The 16,803-nt window shown below is 41.1% G+C and overlaps 1 protein-coding gene across 1 annotated transcript in view; it reads right to left on the bottom strand.

Annotated features, from left to right (window-relative positions):
• Positions 1-10,583, bottom strand: part of LOC139535572 (FERM domain-containing protein 4B-like) — a 68,792-nt gene extending 58,209 nt beyond the window's left edge. The window contains exon 1 of the mRNA XM_071335108.1: positions 10,336-10,583. The gene's annotated coding sequence lies outside the window, so the exon portion shown is untranslated. The remainder of the gene's footprint in view (positions 1-10,335) is intronic.
• Positions 10,584-16,803: the final 6,220 nt, after the last annotated feature.

The following is a 16,803-nucleotide window of genomic DNA, read 5'->3' as shown; positions in this document are numbered from 1 at the left end:
TAGACAAAACAGTCCCTGAGGCATTATGGGAAAAAACGCTAGCGGATACACAGCAGTCAATTTGGATTAGTCACGATTGGTCCATTGCAGCAAACCACCAATGTGACAGAGGACCTCTCAATCTGTCACCGTGTGAACACTTATCCCAGGGTCTCTCTAGTCCACTTCGGCGGGGAACTGAGCTTTTGGAGATTCACGATTTGGCATGGAGGGGTGCTGGGTTGGGGGGGTTCATGAGTGCTGAGCGTAGTAGCAGACTGCTTCTGATACTCTACAATCCCTGGAAAGGATTATAACTCACCGTCTCATACGTACACACAAGCACAACATATACAGCAAGACATTTGAAACCATACTGCTTACAGTTAAGCATAGGTGGTTTGTACTGTCAAAAGTGCCAACGGGTAAACCTGTCTGTTTTTACTTTGTTACAGCAGACTACAAGAATGATCTTGACAAACGTATCCCTGAAGGGTAGCATATCTTTGAAATATAATCAAGGTCATCACCCTGCACCCTTTAACACAACCTCCCTCCCCTGTCTCTGCATTCTCCCTCAGGGGTGAATATTACTTTACCATTGTGTGGATGACACCTGTTGCCACCCTCTTATGGGAGGGTGGTGGCATCGTCTCTATTGCATGATCCCGAGGCATCCAGCTTTAGAGCCAAGCCCACTGCCACTGAATCAGGTTTTTCTCAATGTCCAGTGAGGTATACAAGCTAGACCTGCTTAGGCTTTTATAAAGCTAGCCAGCTTCCGTTAGCATCACATTCCAGGTCAGGCTTTATCCTTACTACAACGGTGGATATTGCTCTTCCGCCTGCTGCTAACTCAGGCAGGCCAATTGTCCGGGAGAAGAAGGAAAAATCCCATTGCAAAATAATGCATTTTAACCTATTCATTGATGGAATACCATATGATGGAAATACATTAGACTGGTCATGCTTATCGGTCTATAGGTAATTTGCATAATTTAGTGGAATTAAATTTGCGATTGTGTACAGTATGTTAGTTATGCATCTTATGTATCACACGCGTACAGCATACAGATACAGAGACTTTGAGCAGGAAATATGCTACAGCATCTCAAACAGCAGATGCATAGGCAACAGAAGGCAGGCTTTATCAGCGAGTCACACACCACTTTGCAATGAACTGTAGGCAGTAGGCTATGCATTTTCAAAACATATACTTAAATTGTTTGAAACCTGAATGTGTACCTTGGTTTAAAGTAGCCTAGCCAAAATCAGACCACATCCGTGGAGGCAATTATTTTATATCAACTTTCTTTCATTGTCCAGTAGCCAAAAGCACAATCCTAGTCATATTAGCAAACAATGCTAATAGCTGCGTGTAAAATATTTTAATATCTTACACATGAAACAGCTCACATGTGCTGTGCGCTATTGGCAACGGTGTTTTCCCGCTAATTGCTTTATGGAACGAACATTTACCCGTAGCCTATACTGCATTGTGCGCATTGCTGCACTTATAATGTGAATAAATAGCCTAATAGTTTATCAATATTTTAAGCTAAACTTTCTGATCTGTTCACGTTCACAACAAGTAGTCAAGGCCTACTGGTTGTATGCATTTGGGATCTATCATCCCACAACTGGCCCAGAGTCTGTTTGGAATAGGCTACTTATTTTGACACAAGCTGACCAATAGAATAGGTCAACTTTTCTTCTATTTGTATTTTATTTATTTAACCTTAATTTAATGAGGCAAGTCAGTTAAGAACAAATTCTTATTTACAATGACGGCCTACCAAAAGGCCTCCTACGGGGACGGGGGCTGGGAATAAATGTAAAATAAAAATACAAAAATAAATAGGACAAAACACACATCATGACAAGAGAGACACCACAACACTACATAAAGAGAGACCTAAGACAACAACATAGCAAGGCAGCAACACATGACAACAACACAACATGGCAGCAGCACAACATGGTACAAACATTATTGGGCACAGACAACAGCACAAAGGACAAGAAGGTAGAGACAACAATACATCATGCAAAGCAGCCACAACTGTCAGTAGGGGTTCCCATGATTGAGTCTTTGAATAAAGAGATTGAGATAAAACTGTCCAGTTTGAGTGTTTGTTGCAGCTCGTTCCAGTCGCTAGCTGCAGCGAACTGAAAAGACGAGCGACCCAGGGATGTGTGTGCTTTGGGGACCTTTAACAGAATGTGACTGGCAGAACGGGTATTGTATGTGGAGGATGAGGGCTGCAGTAGATATCTCAGATAGGGGAGAGTGAGGCCTAAGAGGGTTTTATAAATAAGCATCAACCAGTGGGTCTTGCGACGGGTATACAGAGATGACCAGTTTACAGAGGAGTATAGAGTGCAGTGATGTGTCCTATAAGGAGCATTGGGGCAAATCTGATGGTCGAATGGTAAAGAACATCTAGCCGCTCGAGAGCATCCTTACCTGCCGATCTATAAATTATGTCTCCGTAATCTAGCATGGGTAGGATGGTCATCTGAATCAGGGTTAGTTTGGCAACTGGGGTGAATAGTAATATGGGTTATAGTAGATTGACAGAGGCTAGTGATTTTTCTGTTCATTACTCGTCTTGTTGGCTGAGGAAAAGTGAATGTGGACAGTTATTCTAACATCTTCAAAGTGCACATTGTAATTTGGTAAAAAAGGACCACACATCGTTGCATCTTCGATTTGCATGTTCTGTTAATATGAATTACAATCATCTAAATGCACAGGAGGTTGGTGGCACCTTAATTGGGGAGGATGGGCTAGTGGTTTCCATGTGTTTGATGCCATTCCATTTGTTCCGTTCCAGACATTATTATGAGCTGTCCTCCCCTCAGCAGCCTCCACTGTGACTAAATGTCATTTCTGTCATTCTGAGCACCATGGGTGGATGCCCTAATCAGGTTATGCATATGGGTCCGGTAAATTTAAAAAATGTCTGCCACATTTTCCTAATGGAAACTCTGCTGTGCGTGCATGGCGCACATGGCTAGTCGAATGCCAAACTCTTCATTGAGACAATGCTGAAACAGCAATCCATGGGCGAGCCAGTGCAACATTTATCTGTGCCGAAATCTAAATGAAAGAAAAGTGATCTTGCAAATTCAACAGGCTATGGTATGAAATAGGCTTTTAGAAGTGCCGTCTTTATTTTATTACTTATCGTTAATGCCTTATTTGGTGTGCTTATCATTGCTCAATCACCTTTTGACCACTGCCATTGCTCCTTCTATCTGTGGAACAGTTTGTTGCTTTGTGGCCATAGACATATACTCCATAGAAGGCTTTTGAAACCTCTAACCCTGGCAATTTGACTGTTAAACTCATGGCTACGCTAGCAATGGTTGCCAGTCTTGATTTGAATGGGAATAATCTTCGGATTATACTTCTATGGTTGGTTGCAGCTGTCAGTTCGCCTTTTTTTCACAAATTTTTAAATACAATTGCGCCAAAAATGTAGATTGGAAAGCAAATGCTGTCATTAAAAAAAAATTATATGTATTTTATGTAAAAATACTTTAAAGTACTATCTGTACTTTACTATTTATATTTTTGGCAACTTTTACTTCACTATATTCCTAAATAGCTTGTCTAATGCCTGAAGTACTAATTTAAAATGTACTTTTTACTCCATACATTTTCCCTGACACCCAAAAGTACTTGTTACATTTTGAATTCTTAGCAGGACAGGAAATGGATCAAGAGAACATCCCTGGTCATCCCTACTGCCTCTGATCTGGAGGACTCACTAAACACAAATGCTTTGTTGTTAAATTATGTCTGAGTGTTGGAGTGTGACCCTGGCTATCCGTAAATAAATACAATTATTGTGCTGTCTGGTTGACTTAATATAAGGAATTTAATTATTTGCCCTTTTGCTTTTTATACTTAAGTATATTTTAGCAACTACATTTACTTTTGATACTTAAGTATATTTAAAACCAAAAACAGCAGCGGTTCAAACTGTAGAACCTAGTTCCTACATTTGAATATAAACATTTATTTTATCAAACAAAACTATGCTACATTTTATCTCTGGGACCCTCAGGATGACAAATCAGAGCAAGATTACTGAATATAAGTACATTATTTACCTTCAGAGGTGAATGTATCAAACCAGTTGCCGTGATAAAAGTTTTTTGTTGTTGTGCACTCTCCTCAAACAATAGCATGGTATTCTTTCATGGTAGTAGATACTGTAAATTGGACAGTACAGTTAGATTAACAAGAATTTAAGCTTTCTGCACATATAAGACATGCATATGTCCTGGAAAGTTGGCTGTTACAACGTCATTCTAGTCACATTAGCGCACATTAGCAAAAACCGTTCCGGTATAGGGACACCGATCCCTTAGAGGTTTTAAGTATTTTACACCACTGTCTGTAGCATTGAATTGTCTAGGAAGTGACCAAGCCCGTTTGAACCCTACACTACAGTGTGGAGCCACCCTTAACAGTATCAAAAGACAGTATACCATTGAAGAACTCTCTATATTGTCTGTATCACAATGTATCCTTGTGTCTTTATATCAATCTCAATGTTCCCATTGTAACAGGGCCGTATTCCCATATAGCTGTCTTCCTGTAGTAGTGATCAGGGCTCTCATTGTATTAAATGGATCAGCAGGGTGCTGGTCCATGGGGCAGGTAGTCCCCTGTCCTCTCAGCAGCAGCTGCAGCAGTGAGGGTGACTGACTGCTACTGGCTACCTGCTTAGTAGCTTGCTTCTGTGAATCTGAAGAGGTGGGGAGGGACAGCAGTGTGGAGGGGGAAAGGACAGGTGGCCTCTACTGAGGGAGAGAGGGGGGCTCACAGAACACAACATTAATGAGGCAGGGCTCATCCACGCGTGGGATATACACATTGTCTTCCATCTGCCAAACAGCACAGAAATTACTCCTAAAATCAACAACATATACACCTTTCATGATCAGTACAGTCTTCCAATATGAGCAAACAGAGTATATGCATGTCCAAGGAGAGGCAATCTCGCAAACACAAGACAATAAGAATAAAGAGTACACTTCAGGCATTAGACAAGCTATTGAGGAGAAAACTCAATACATCACAGGTTCAGAGGGCTCTGTAGCTAGCTAGCCGTGTCTTTACCAAGCAAACCCCTCCAGCAGTAGCCATGCGAAACACTCACATGGGGATTTAACCACTGAGCAGTATTGATCACTCTGGTTTCAAGGCTTTGGGGTATGTCTGCTCCCTGAACACAGCTGCCTCCGTGAACATCTCTATTGCTGCTACAGTGAGAGAATAATAGCTGCTCAGCTCAGGTCTCTCCATCCATATCCAGCCCCCCAATCAGCACAGAGTTCTCTCAGTGGTCATTATCATTCAGGCCCTCAAAAACCTCCTAAATGAGCACTCCAGCTCCTCTCTCGTCTGTCTGTCTGTCTGTCTGTCTGTCTGTCTGTCTGTCTGTCTGTCTGTCTGTCTGTCTGTCTGTCTGTCTGTCTGTCTGTCTGTCTGTCTGTCTGTCTGTCTGTCTGTCTGTCTGTCTGTCTGTGTGTGTGAGAGAAAGATGGAGATATAGTGAGAAAGAGAGAGTAATAAAAAGAAGGGGAGACACACACACGGTAATTACAGGAAGGATCATCGACAGCTTCCCCCAGCTTGCAGGCAAAGCAGCAGGATACTAAAGCATCCACAGCCAGCAGACAGACACAGAGCAAAGGCCAGGGACGGGGTCTGCTTTGTTGGTATTCTCAGTTCCCAAGCCTCAGCGTAATTGAGTGCTGGTCTGCAACACTGAGGAAGAGACAAACAATAACAAAAGGATGGTGCTTTCTACACTGTGGTGCGGCTAATGTTGGCTCTTCTCAAGGGAAATATTACCCTACAGCCTCTGGCCTTCCTCAGTGCACAACCCTTGCCAGTGGTACCATTGGGGAAGAGGTTGGTATATACCTCAGGCTCCATCTCACTCCTGTTAAAAGCCTACCTATACACCACAATACCCACTGAGAGGTGTAAGGTGACCAAACGTACACGCAGCACGGTTTCTCAAAGCAACAAAGTTCATTCTTAGAGCTCCCCATAAATAGGCATATAAAAGATAGGTCAATAACAATCTATTTTCCGTTTCCATTTTGTGTATGAATGGGGCCATGCCCAAAGACGGAGTGTCTGGAATCTGGATGCTTGGAATTGTGACATTACCCACATTATTCCCATGAGACAGGGGCACTTAATGTGAAGTGCCTCAGTCAATGTCCACTGACACAAATGGGTAATCTATAAATCCATCCTTATATCCATCCTCTAAATTATGTATAAGGAGATGCATGTGCTCTGGGAATTTTGGGTGGAATTTGTCCACAAACTGGCAATCCTCTCTCCTCCTTAAATAGATTGCTTGTTGGCTTAATGCATTCTCTTTCATCTAAATGATATGGGCCCTGCCTCCCAAAGGACTTCCCTGCCAGCTGAGGAGCCCCTTTCAGGCCGAATCCCTGTGCTTTCTACTCTGCATCGCACTGAACACCAAAGCATGAAATGTGTCACAGTAGGAGATTCAAACCTTCCACTCACGTAAGAGGATGAGTACAGTCACTCAGAAACCATAACAGAAAAAAATCGAACAGGACAAAGAAGCACACTTGCTTCTTAAATGTCTGCTAAATCAAACAAAAACATTCAGTTTATTTATGTTTTTCAAAAGACTGTGCCTAAATTGACAAAGGGACATTTCAGAATGTCCATGGTTTAGTACATGAAAATAAGTTAGACTATTTGTTATACACAGGATGTCCTGTGAAAGGACAAAAGCAGACGTAAAACAAGGAAAAGGTCCAGAGATAACCAACCAAGCAGGGCACAGGCAATGTAACAGCCAACAACAAAAAGAGTCCTGTTGACAGTGTCAACCATGTTTGTGACAGTTCCCTTCCTTGAGAGACTGGGAGCACAGAGGGTATTAAGTGCAAGTCATTTGATGTTTTTCTGTTTGCATTGTATGTATATTTCACAGTAATTTCACCCCCTTGTCTCTGGCATGATCTCTGGCATAAAAACAAACAATGAACCCTGCCAAACTCCTAATTGGAACTCTAATTATTTACTTCAACTCTTAACTCAGCTTTCCTTTCTGGACAACCCTGCCATCTACAGTAGGAGGGGCTTTGAATTGATTTCCACTGCTAAGCCTAAAGATTACGGTTGACCCACAAACAGGCATTGACCAGCACTGCTTTGGGGCATGAACTTACATTAGGCACTACCATAATCAAGTTGAATAGCCACACTCGTAGGCCTATTCATTAAAGCAAGCATACTGAACTGGAGAAAATATTTGAAATTCTACAAAAGTTAATAACTTTGAGAAGAGAGAGGTCATTAACTTATTGCATTAGTCTTTTTTTCCCTATTTTGTATTTTTGTCGTAATCTGTATTCGGTAAAGGGTTTAGAGTATTGCCTGTAGACTAGAATTCCCTGTTCAGGAAAATCTATTCAACAGGACCTGCTCACTCTGTCAGATTACATGATTTGTACAAACCTGCATGACCACAGTATCGAATAACTACCAATCTTCCTGTTCAATGTGCATGAAAAACGTTCAAATGATAGGTGCGTGGGAAAAACAGAAAATGCCAACAACCAAATCTTAAGACAAAAGAAAGGATTGGTCTAAAGGTGAGAAATCACACTATTCCCAGGACCAGGTTTCTACATTGTTGCCTACAGTGTTGCTTCTGTAGGCTAAACAGTTACGTCTAGACAGAAAAGGTATGTTTCTACCGTTTACACTCTGAAAGGCTAGATTGTATGGATGAGTCCATTAATGTGCTCTGATTGGTAAATAACTTATCTGTGCTGGCTGGGCACCAGCGATGGAATCTTCTGTGACAGTTAATAGCTTTATTGAATTGGAAGCGCTGGGCCCATTAAAAGCAACTGAACATCCTAGACTAAAGTCAACACAATGCTGTCCTGCTTTTGTACTCTACTGTAATGTGTGTGTGTGTGTGTGTGTGTGTGTGTGTGTGTGTGTGTGTGTGTGTGTGTGTGTGTGTGTGTGTGTGTGTGTGTGTGTGTGTGTGTGTGTGTGTGTGTGTGTGTGTGTGTGTGTGTACACATTTTACTGTATTTGTGAGTACCAGAAGTCCTTACAAGAATAGCAAACCAACTAAAATTCTGAGAAGTGAGGACATTTTGCCAGACCTCACTTGTAAAAAGGCGTAGGGTTAGGTTCAGGGTTAGATTTCAAATTAAGGTTTGGGAAAATAGGATTTTGAATGAGAATCAATTGTTGGTCCCCAAAAAGTCCTCACAAGTATAATAAGACATAGCTCTGCATCTGTGTCTGTCTGCCTCTGCATCTGTCTCTGCGGGCCTGTGTAACACTTACTTTATGAACTGCAAATTCAATATTGACCCCTTTACAAACCAACCTCATGCTTTTTTTCAATATCACTGTAGCGACAGGCACATTAGCACTGTATAGCTTAACATGTATAGCTATTTCAACGACCATTGAATGACACCAATGAACTGAGGTAAGCGAGTGAACTGAGCTACTGAGGTAAACTGAGGTTTGTGAATCAAACTTTGTACTGATCGGGTTGCTGTTTACAGTCAGTTGTGGCTTTACTGTACTATAAAGTTCCTACTTTGAGTAGCCTATGTGTAGCCTACAATTGCACTTTATTTCATTACAATCAAATTGTGTTATGGCCTTATTTTGGTACTTGAGTCCAGAGTGACACAAAACTCGTACAGGATATCACATGCTTTCTCTCTCCCATTGTTGGTCTTTCCCAGGAAACAGGAAACTCAGGCAGAAGTTGTAAGTCTGTGGCTGGATGTTTGTTTGTGTCTGCCCGTGTCTGTGAGCGTTGTCTGTTATGTCTTTATTGTCCCCCTGGACTCGTGCTGTGCTCATAAATAACACCTTGTTGGTGCATTTCCATACAGGATTTACCCGTGTTTTACCCAAAAGGCCGGCACCTGTGTCTCACTGGGCCATGGCTTCGATGGACCTGCTCTCTTGGGGCCAAAGCCAGGACACTGATACTTTTCAGCTGACATTTACATAACAATGGTTAACTGTGAACTTTAACACCTTCTCACAAAGCAACTGCTTTGATCATGTAGTTGATTCTGCTCTTCACAAATCGTCACTGTCCGCCCTAGCTGTGGAAACACGATTTCCCTAGTATAACATTAGGGTGTATACACTAGTGTAACACTGGTGTTACTGTCGAAAAGCAGCATGTGTGCATGTTTACAGCATATTTACAAGAAAACAAGCATGTTTTGGTGCGGTACCTCAGTCAGTCATGCAACCTGGTCTCGGGGCATTTTGTATTATTCTGTACGTAAATTTACTTTAGTATTATGTTACGATTCGTATGGTTTGTATTAATTTGTGGATATCCGCCACCCATTTCGTATGATATGTTACAAAATTCTGTCATGAATTTGCTAAACATACAATATGTAACGAATTTGCAAAACATATATGTTTCGAATTTGGAAACGTATGATATGTTACGAATTCTAGCTAGGTGGTTAACGTTAGCTAGCTGGCTAAAGTTAGCTAGACTAGGGATTAGGTGCTGGGGTTAAGTTTAGGAATTAGGTTAAAGGGTTAGAAGAAGGGTTAGCTAAAAGGGTTCAGGTTGGGGGAAGGGTTAGCTAACATGCAAAGTAGCTAAAAAGTACAAAGTAGTTGAAAAGTTGCTAATTAGCTAAAATGCTAAAGTTGTCCTAGATGAGATTCGAACTGGCAACCTTTGAGTTGTTAGACGTTCGCGTTATACGCCCACCCACCCTACTTTTGTTTTTACCTTAAGTATCCTTCCCTGTTTTAGGTAACCATAGCAAGCGTAGTGAGTTTGAGACCAAGCTTGGTCATCACCTGATGTGCATGTGTAAATTCTCTTCTCAAATTGGTAGATAATGGCACCATAAGCTGGGTCAATACATGCATTTTTGTACAGTGTCTAAGTAGTAATAATAATAATAATAACAATACTAGGTATTCATATTGTAGGTTCCTAGCTTGTTTAAAATATTTAAGTGTATAACATGTGCCAAGTAATGGATAATGGCAACAGGATAATGTAATAGAACTGAGGGAGAGAACACAGAGCAAGTACCAGTTTAGGTTGGTTTATTGTTGAAGAAAAACAAAATCTCCGCGTGTAGCCTACAAAAACAGGTGAAACTATAACTTATACCATAAATAAGTTAGGCTTGGCACAAATGACCGATGTTTGCTAGCCTCATCAGTATTGATATCGATAAACATTGCTTCAATTATCAATAAAACATGATTTGGTTCGTTTGAGAAGCAACTGGACAGTTCCTTACCTTGTCTTTATTGTCGACGTTATGATCGAATTGAGCTCCAGGACTCTTTGTATGAACAGAAGGTTTTTACCCGCACGGATAAAAACAAATTATTCCACCAGGGTTCTCTTCTGCTGTAACCAAGTAAAACTCATAAAGGTACAATTAACCACTGATCTTTCTCTATAGACTACTGATCTGTTGGAGCCAGGAAGCAAAGCTGCCGGTGCATATCCTTATCGCGCACAGTTCCATCCATCCACACCCCGCCTCCTACCTTCAGCCAATTCACAGAACAGACGAACTTCCCACTAGCTGTGCCAGAAACGCGCTCTCCGTTGCGTAAACGCACGCTCCACGCACAAGCGATGTTGAACCTGCTGAACTACCCATATCAACAAATATCTGCAAGCTGTTCTGATCTGCTCTGCTCTGCATTGCATGTGACATACTGTAGCTAGCTAAGGTGGTTGAAATATGTAATGATCTATTAATCATGCTGGTCATTCACATTAGTAAATGTTGAACAAACGTTGCATCCATCAGTTATCAGAGAAGAACTAAGCCCACCGGATGAAACATGTTTTATCCCATCTTTTTAAAGTGTTGATGGTAGAGAGCTGAATGTGTCATTTCTTGTGAAGGACACAACCTATCAGAAACCTACATTTACATGTCAAGATATTTGCAGGTGCACATCATTCAATTACACTGCCCTTTCACTTTTATCGAAGAGAAGATTTTCTTTGCAGATCACATAAATTTGGATTTTGGTTTCAGGGGAATATAATGACAAGATATCAGTCCTGTCCAGACCTCTGATTTCACACATGGCTGGTTATGTGGAGAGGATGCTGCTGTGCTCTCACATACATTCATCTTGATCTCTGTGATAGTCTAACCAATGGGGTAATGAGTTTTCTGGAATTTGTCTGCAGAAAGTCCCACTGTTATGGGCACAGATAGACCAAGAGGGATTGTTTTCCTCATACAGTGAACAATGATTAATCTATTAGGTGAAACATTAAGCTAGTAGAATTTAAAATGATGAATTAGTAGCTTTTAACAAGCCCATTACTAAAATAGATATTGACTGAGTACTTGGTCAGTAGAATTTATGTGAATGTGCAAAATGCGTATCTTTCAACTGACAGAATTGTGGAACAAGTTATAAGGGGAAGGAAGGAAGTGCCAGATCATTGTGGAGTCTGAACAATGGAAAATCTCTGAAATCCACAAAAACTGCAGGACTAGGAAATGGGAAGGATAAAAAACTGACTAGGTTTACTGTAAGGTACACTACATGACTAAAAGTATATGGACACCTGCTCGTCGAACATCTCATTCCAAAATCATGAGCATTAATATGGAGGTGGTCCCCCTTTGCTGCTACACATCCTCCACTCTTCTGGGAAGGCTTTCCACTAGCATACACACATTGCTGCGGCGACTTGCTTCCATTCAGCCAGAAGAGCATTAGTGAGGTCGGGCACTGATGTTGGGCGATTAGACCTGTCGGCGTTCCAATTAATCTCGAAGTTGTTCGATAGGGTTGAGGTCAGGGCTCTGTGCAGGCCAGTCAAGTTCTTCCACACCGATCTCGGCCATGGAAACCCATTTCATGATGCTCCCGCCAAACAATTATTGTGTTGACTTTGCTTCCAGAAGCAGTTTGGAACTCAGTAGTGAGTGTTGCAACCGAGGACAGACGATTTTTACACGCTACGCGTTTCAACACTCGGCGATCCCGTTCGGTGAGATTTTGTGGCCTATCATTTCACGTCTGAGCGAATGTTGCTCCTAGACATTTCCACTTCACAATAACAGCACTTACAGTTGGTTGGGGCAGCTCTAGCAGGACAGAAATTTGATGAATTGACTAGTTGGAAAGGTGGCATCCTATGATGGTGCCACGTTGAAAGTCACTGAGCTCTTCAGTAAGGCCATTCTACTGCCAAATCCCCTAATTTGAAGGGGTGTCCACATACCTTTGTATATATAGTGTAGCTCAACCAGGTCAAAGCGTTAACATGCAAACCAAAGGTGGGTGGTACCCGTTAGCAATCTCACCCTTGCATACCCATTTGAAACCAATTATTATCCTTTGTGTCTAGGCAACTGACTGGTGTGTACGAGGCAAAATGCTTCCTTCAAATCCGAAATGAGTCACCCATGGGACTGCCCCACCCCCATCCCCCATTTGTGGGGATTTCTGGTAGCGAGTGATTAGGCTCACCCCAGTGCCATGTGTGCACTAAGAATCTCTACCCCCAAATCTCTGCCTGGCTTCAGGTCCCATGGAGATTACCACAGAAGGCCTTTTCACTTTGGCTGCGTTTAGACAGGCAGACCATTTCTGATCTTTTTCAACTAATTGGTATTTTGAGCAATCCCATCAGATCTTTTCAAATCAGATCTTTTTTTTGACAGATGATCTGATTGGTCAAAAGTCCAATTCATATCATTTTCAATGATACATTAAAAATACATCTAGATGGCATGCCACTTTTCTTCTCATACGGATGAATCCAGTAAAAGAAAAGGTAAATTAATTATGAGAAAGAAGGTATTGGCTACATAGTCAAACATCTTTAAAATTCATATTGCACATTGTTTGAGGATTAAGACAGTTTTCGTTCAGGTGTGAACAACCAAATGCCTCACATAAGTACTTATTTATAGGCCACTGTTCTTTTGTAGTTCAGAATAGGTCCATGAGGAAATGTACAGATCCTTTAAGAAAATTGTAAGTAATTACTGATTTTGAGAATAATTTTTTGAATTATGTTTAATAATACAAAAATGTATACATTTGGATGAATGGCATGTACAGTAAGTAATGTTTAAATAGTCTACCTCAAAATACCATGCTGATAAAGTGGAGGAATGATTGTTTTAGGCAGGGGAGGTTAACACCATGAATATTGAATAGAAGGGATTATGTCCCATCAGTGTTCCTCATGAAGCAGATGTTAACATGGAAAGGAGGGGTAACCTTCAGGACGGGAGAGACCTTGAGCTGATTGACACACTGTGCCCATCTCCCTGCTGGGGCCATTGTCAGTGTGCACCATGTCACCATGCATCTCCAAGAATCTGTCTCCTTTTACAGGCCTCAGGCCAGTTTATCTCTGACTGCCACTAACATTAGACTTGACATTGGTTAACTGGTAATATGGTATTTGATGCTCAGACATCACCTCTCATTAACTTTGCAAACCACAACTGTTTTTTTGTGTTGTGAACTTGTGTACAATCCCTAATATCAAACAAAGGACACAAGAATAATTGTGGGTGTTGAATCCATATGGGCTAGAGTCTATATGGGCTACAGACATCCCATCTCACTCAGCAGAGCAGTCAAAACAGGTTGACTGTACAATGGTATTGTACTGATACAGCCACCAGCTTTCATTCTTCATTTTCCAGGTCATAGTGAATTACACCACCATTAGTCTCTCCTTCAGCTTTGTCAGCCCATCCCCCATTCCTCATTTAAAAAGATGAGGTGTAATGTGGGGATATTGCAGAGGAGGATAGAGGGGTTTTTCGTTTGGCAATTTCCTTTATTTCTCCAATATGTGTCTCTCTGTACCTCCTGTTTCAGGTTCTATGTGCTGCATTCATGCATTATGGTTTGCAAATACTCCAATGTTGATTTATGATCATATTTTGAGCTGAAGCCATAATATCAGCACTGTATGTTTACCTGAATTTATACCTGAAGCTTTTTATAATGTTTATATGAATGAAAGTGAAATGAATGATGAGCAACATATTAGATCAGACAATGTGACATAATATATCATAATATGTGAATAGTGCAATTTTGTGGCCCATAAAAAAAGGAGCATATTTACAGATGAAGGGCTTATTATTAAAACACACTTTTAAATACAATAAAAGTAAAATATTAAGATATCTTCAAATATCCTCTTGCACATTTTTCTCCCAGGGCTTTAATGATATCTGGGCTCCCGAGTGGTGCAGCAGTCTTGAGGAGTCGCTACAGACCCTGGTTCGATTCCAGGCTGTATCACAACCGGCAGTGATTGGGAATCCCATAGGGAGGCGCACAATTCGCCCGGCGTAGGCCGTCATTGTAAATAAGAATTTGCTCATAACTGACTTGCCTAGTTAAATAAAGGTAAAATAAATATCTGTTTTCAGTATACAGAGATTACAGACAGGTAGAAAGAAATGAAGAAATTAATATTCTTGGACTTCCTCTTGCCTTACACTACCATCTAGTGGAGTGCACGTGGAACTGGACAGTCTCCTTGCACACTAATTTGCGCAGTAAATAGCTGAATTTATGCTATAAAAAAATTGTCGTGAGGCTTAGAATATTATGGGTAGTCTATTAAAAATTACAACCGTGTGCTGCTATATGCCAACTAAATATAACACCGTTGAAGTTAGTGTAGGCTAGTTCATTATCTCTGGCAGTTGCTTTCTCTGTATCATCATGGAAAACAAGTAGTTGTTGATTAACCCACCCTCTGGTGTTCACAGGATATGACTACAGAAATAACTTTTTTTTTTAAATGACAGTTCATCATAATTATGTTTAGATTATTTATAGCTATTGTCGCGAGAGTTTCACTTGGAAAGTATGCAGTCAGATTCGGAATTGTTCCAGCTATTGTTGAAGAGCAAGCCCATGAAGAACTGGCCAGTGCAGATCTTAACAACCTACTGGAGCTGATGATGATGATTAGTGATGTTGAATTGATGAATGTCCTTTATGATTACTGATATAAATATTTCACATTGATGTTTAAAAAATATCCATTAGTCTAATAAACTAGAGATATTAAGGATAATAAGAGTAGCTGTGATGTAAACCTTGGGCCATTCTTTGTTTGGACTGGACTGGAGGTAATCCTGATGTGGAGATAACATGTGACTCAGTTACTGAGCAGCATTACCCCTGGAATGAAGACAGGCCTTTTCTCATTTGGGAAAAGTCAGTCCTCCACCCTCTCTCTTCCGTCTTCTCTCCTCCTTGACCCGTAAACCGATAAGTGGTAGAGGTTTAAGGTAGGAAGGAGTCCTTCCTGGAAGAGTTTAGAAATTTGGCACACAGCCTTTGAATCAGCTTTTGCTTTGTCGGAGGAGAAAAGCATACATGCGTTTAAAAACAACATGCTACTGTACTTACTATAAAAATGTCTTGCACAACTAACGTATTATTTTTTGTATCACTTTATACATTTATTTTGGGATCCACCCCTGTAAACGTAATTTGCCTGATGACATGCGGAGGAGAAGGAGAGCCTAATTTCATTCAAGCGCATTTTCGTTCACGTTCCCTCTCCTCGCTGCTTCTCCTCGATTACTTTAGACCTTTTTCAATAGGAGGTGAGAGAGGATGGAGGAGACAGGATGCAAGAGTTGAGCAAATCCAATTGAGAAAAGGCTTTCCTGTGTTCATCCAATTTAATGCTTCAAGCACTGTAGCTGAGCACGTAGTTTTTTTTTTAGATGTGTATCTAATTTCTCAATGGTAAATCTAAATCACTGGAATGTAGCAAGTATGGAATGCTGGCAAGATGGCTAAAATCCTATGAATATTAGTTCATCTTTATCATGGTAAGAGAATGAATATTGTCAGGGTGTGCTCATCAGGTTTGTCCCTTTGTTTCAGGATTGTCAACAAAGTAATATTGGCACCCAAAACCAAATCTCACGTGTACACTCGTGTGAAAAGGAGTCTATTTGCACAAATACAGTACGGGCTATAGTGGTTAGGCAGCTAGGCTACTCCACCATCACCGGTGCTTGAGGTGATGCTATTTCACAGTGACGATGACATGCTTTGTGGTGTCAGGCTTGCTCTGACATGCCTCCTAGAGCAGTGGTTCCCAACCAGGGGTACCAGGGGGCCTAGGGTGTACTTGGTCTATCCACAGAGGGTACTTGAAAAGACTCATGAGACCATAGGCCTAATGGTAAAATGCACATGAGGGGGTACTTCAGGGGTACTTCCGGGCAGAACAAAATTCAGTTAGTGGTACAGTAACCAAAAAAGGTTTGGAACCACTGTCCTAGAGTGTGTGGTGTAGGCCGGTCCGTCATGGGGGAATAGGAATGGCAGGAATTCACCCCAAGGGATGAGGATGACATGTCTATGAGCGCTACAAACATATCACATGGATTCACTGAACTGGAGGTGTCTGTAGACTCGCCTGAAGCTATCAATGATATGTATAGGATTCAATGAGATCGGTCATATAGAACAAAAATATAACTGCAACATGTAAAGTGTTGGTCCCATGTTTCATGAGCTGAAATAAAACATCCCAGAAATTTTCCATACACACAAAAAGCTTATTTCTCTCAAATTTTGTGCACATATTTGTTAACATCCCTGTTAGTGAGCATTTCTCCTTTGCCAAGAAAATCCATCCACCTCACAGGTGTGGCATATCAAGAAGCTGATTAAACAGCATGATCATTACAAAGGTGCACCTTGTGCTGGGGACA

This window comes from Salvelinus alpinus, chromosome 12 (assembly GCF_045679555.1).
Source record: "Salvelinus alpinus chromosome 12, SLU_Salpinus.1, whole genome shotgun sequence".
Taxonomy (NCBI): Eukaryota; Metazoa; Chordata; class Actinopteri; order Salmoniformes; family Salmonidae; genus Salvelinus; species Salvelinus alpinus.
Note: the sequence above shows the minus strand (reverse complement) of the source record. Positions and strands in the feature narration are given on the sequence as shown.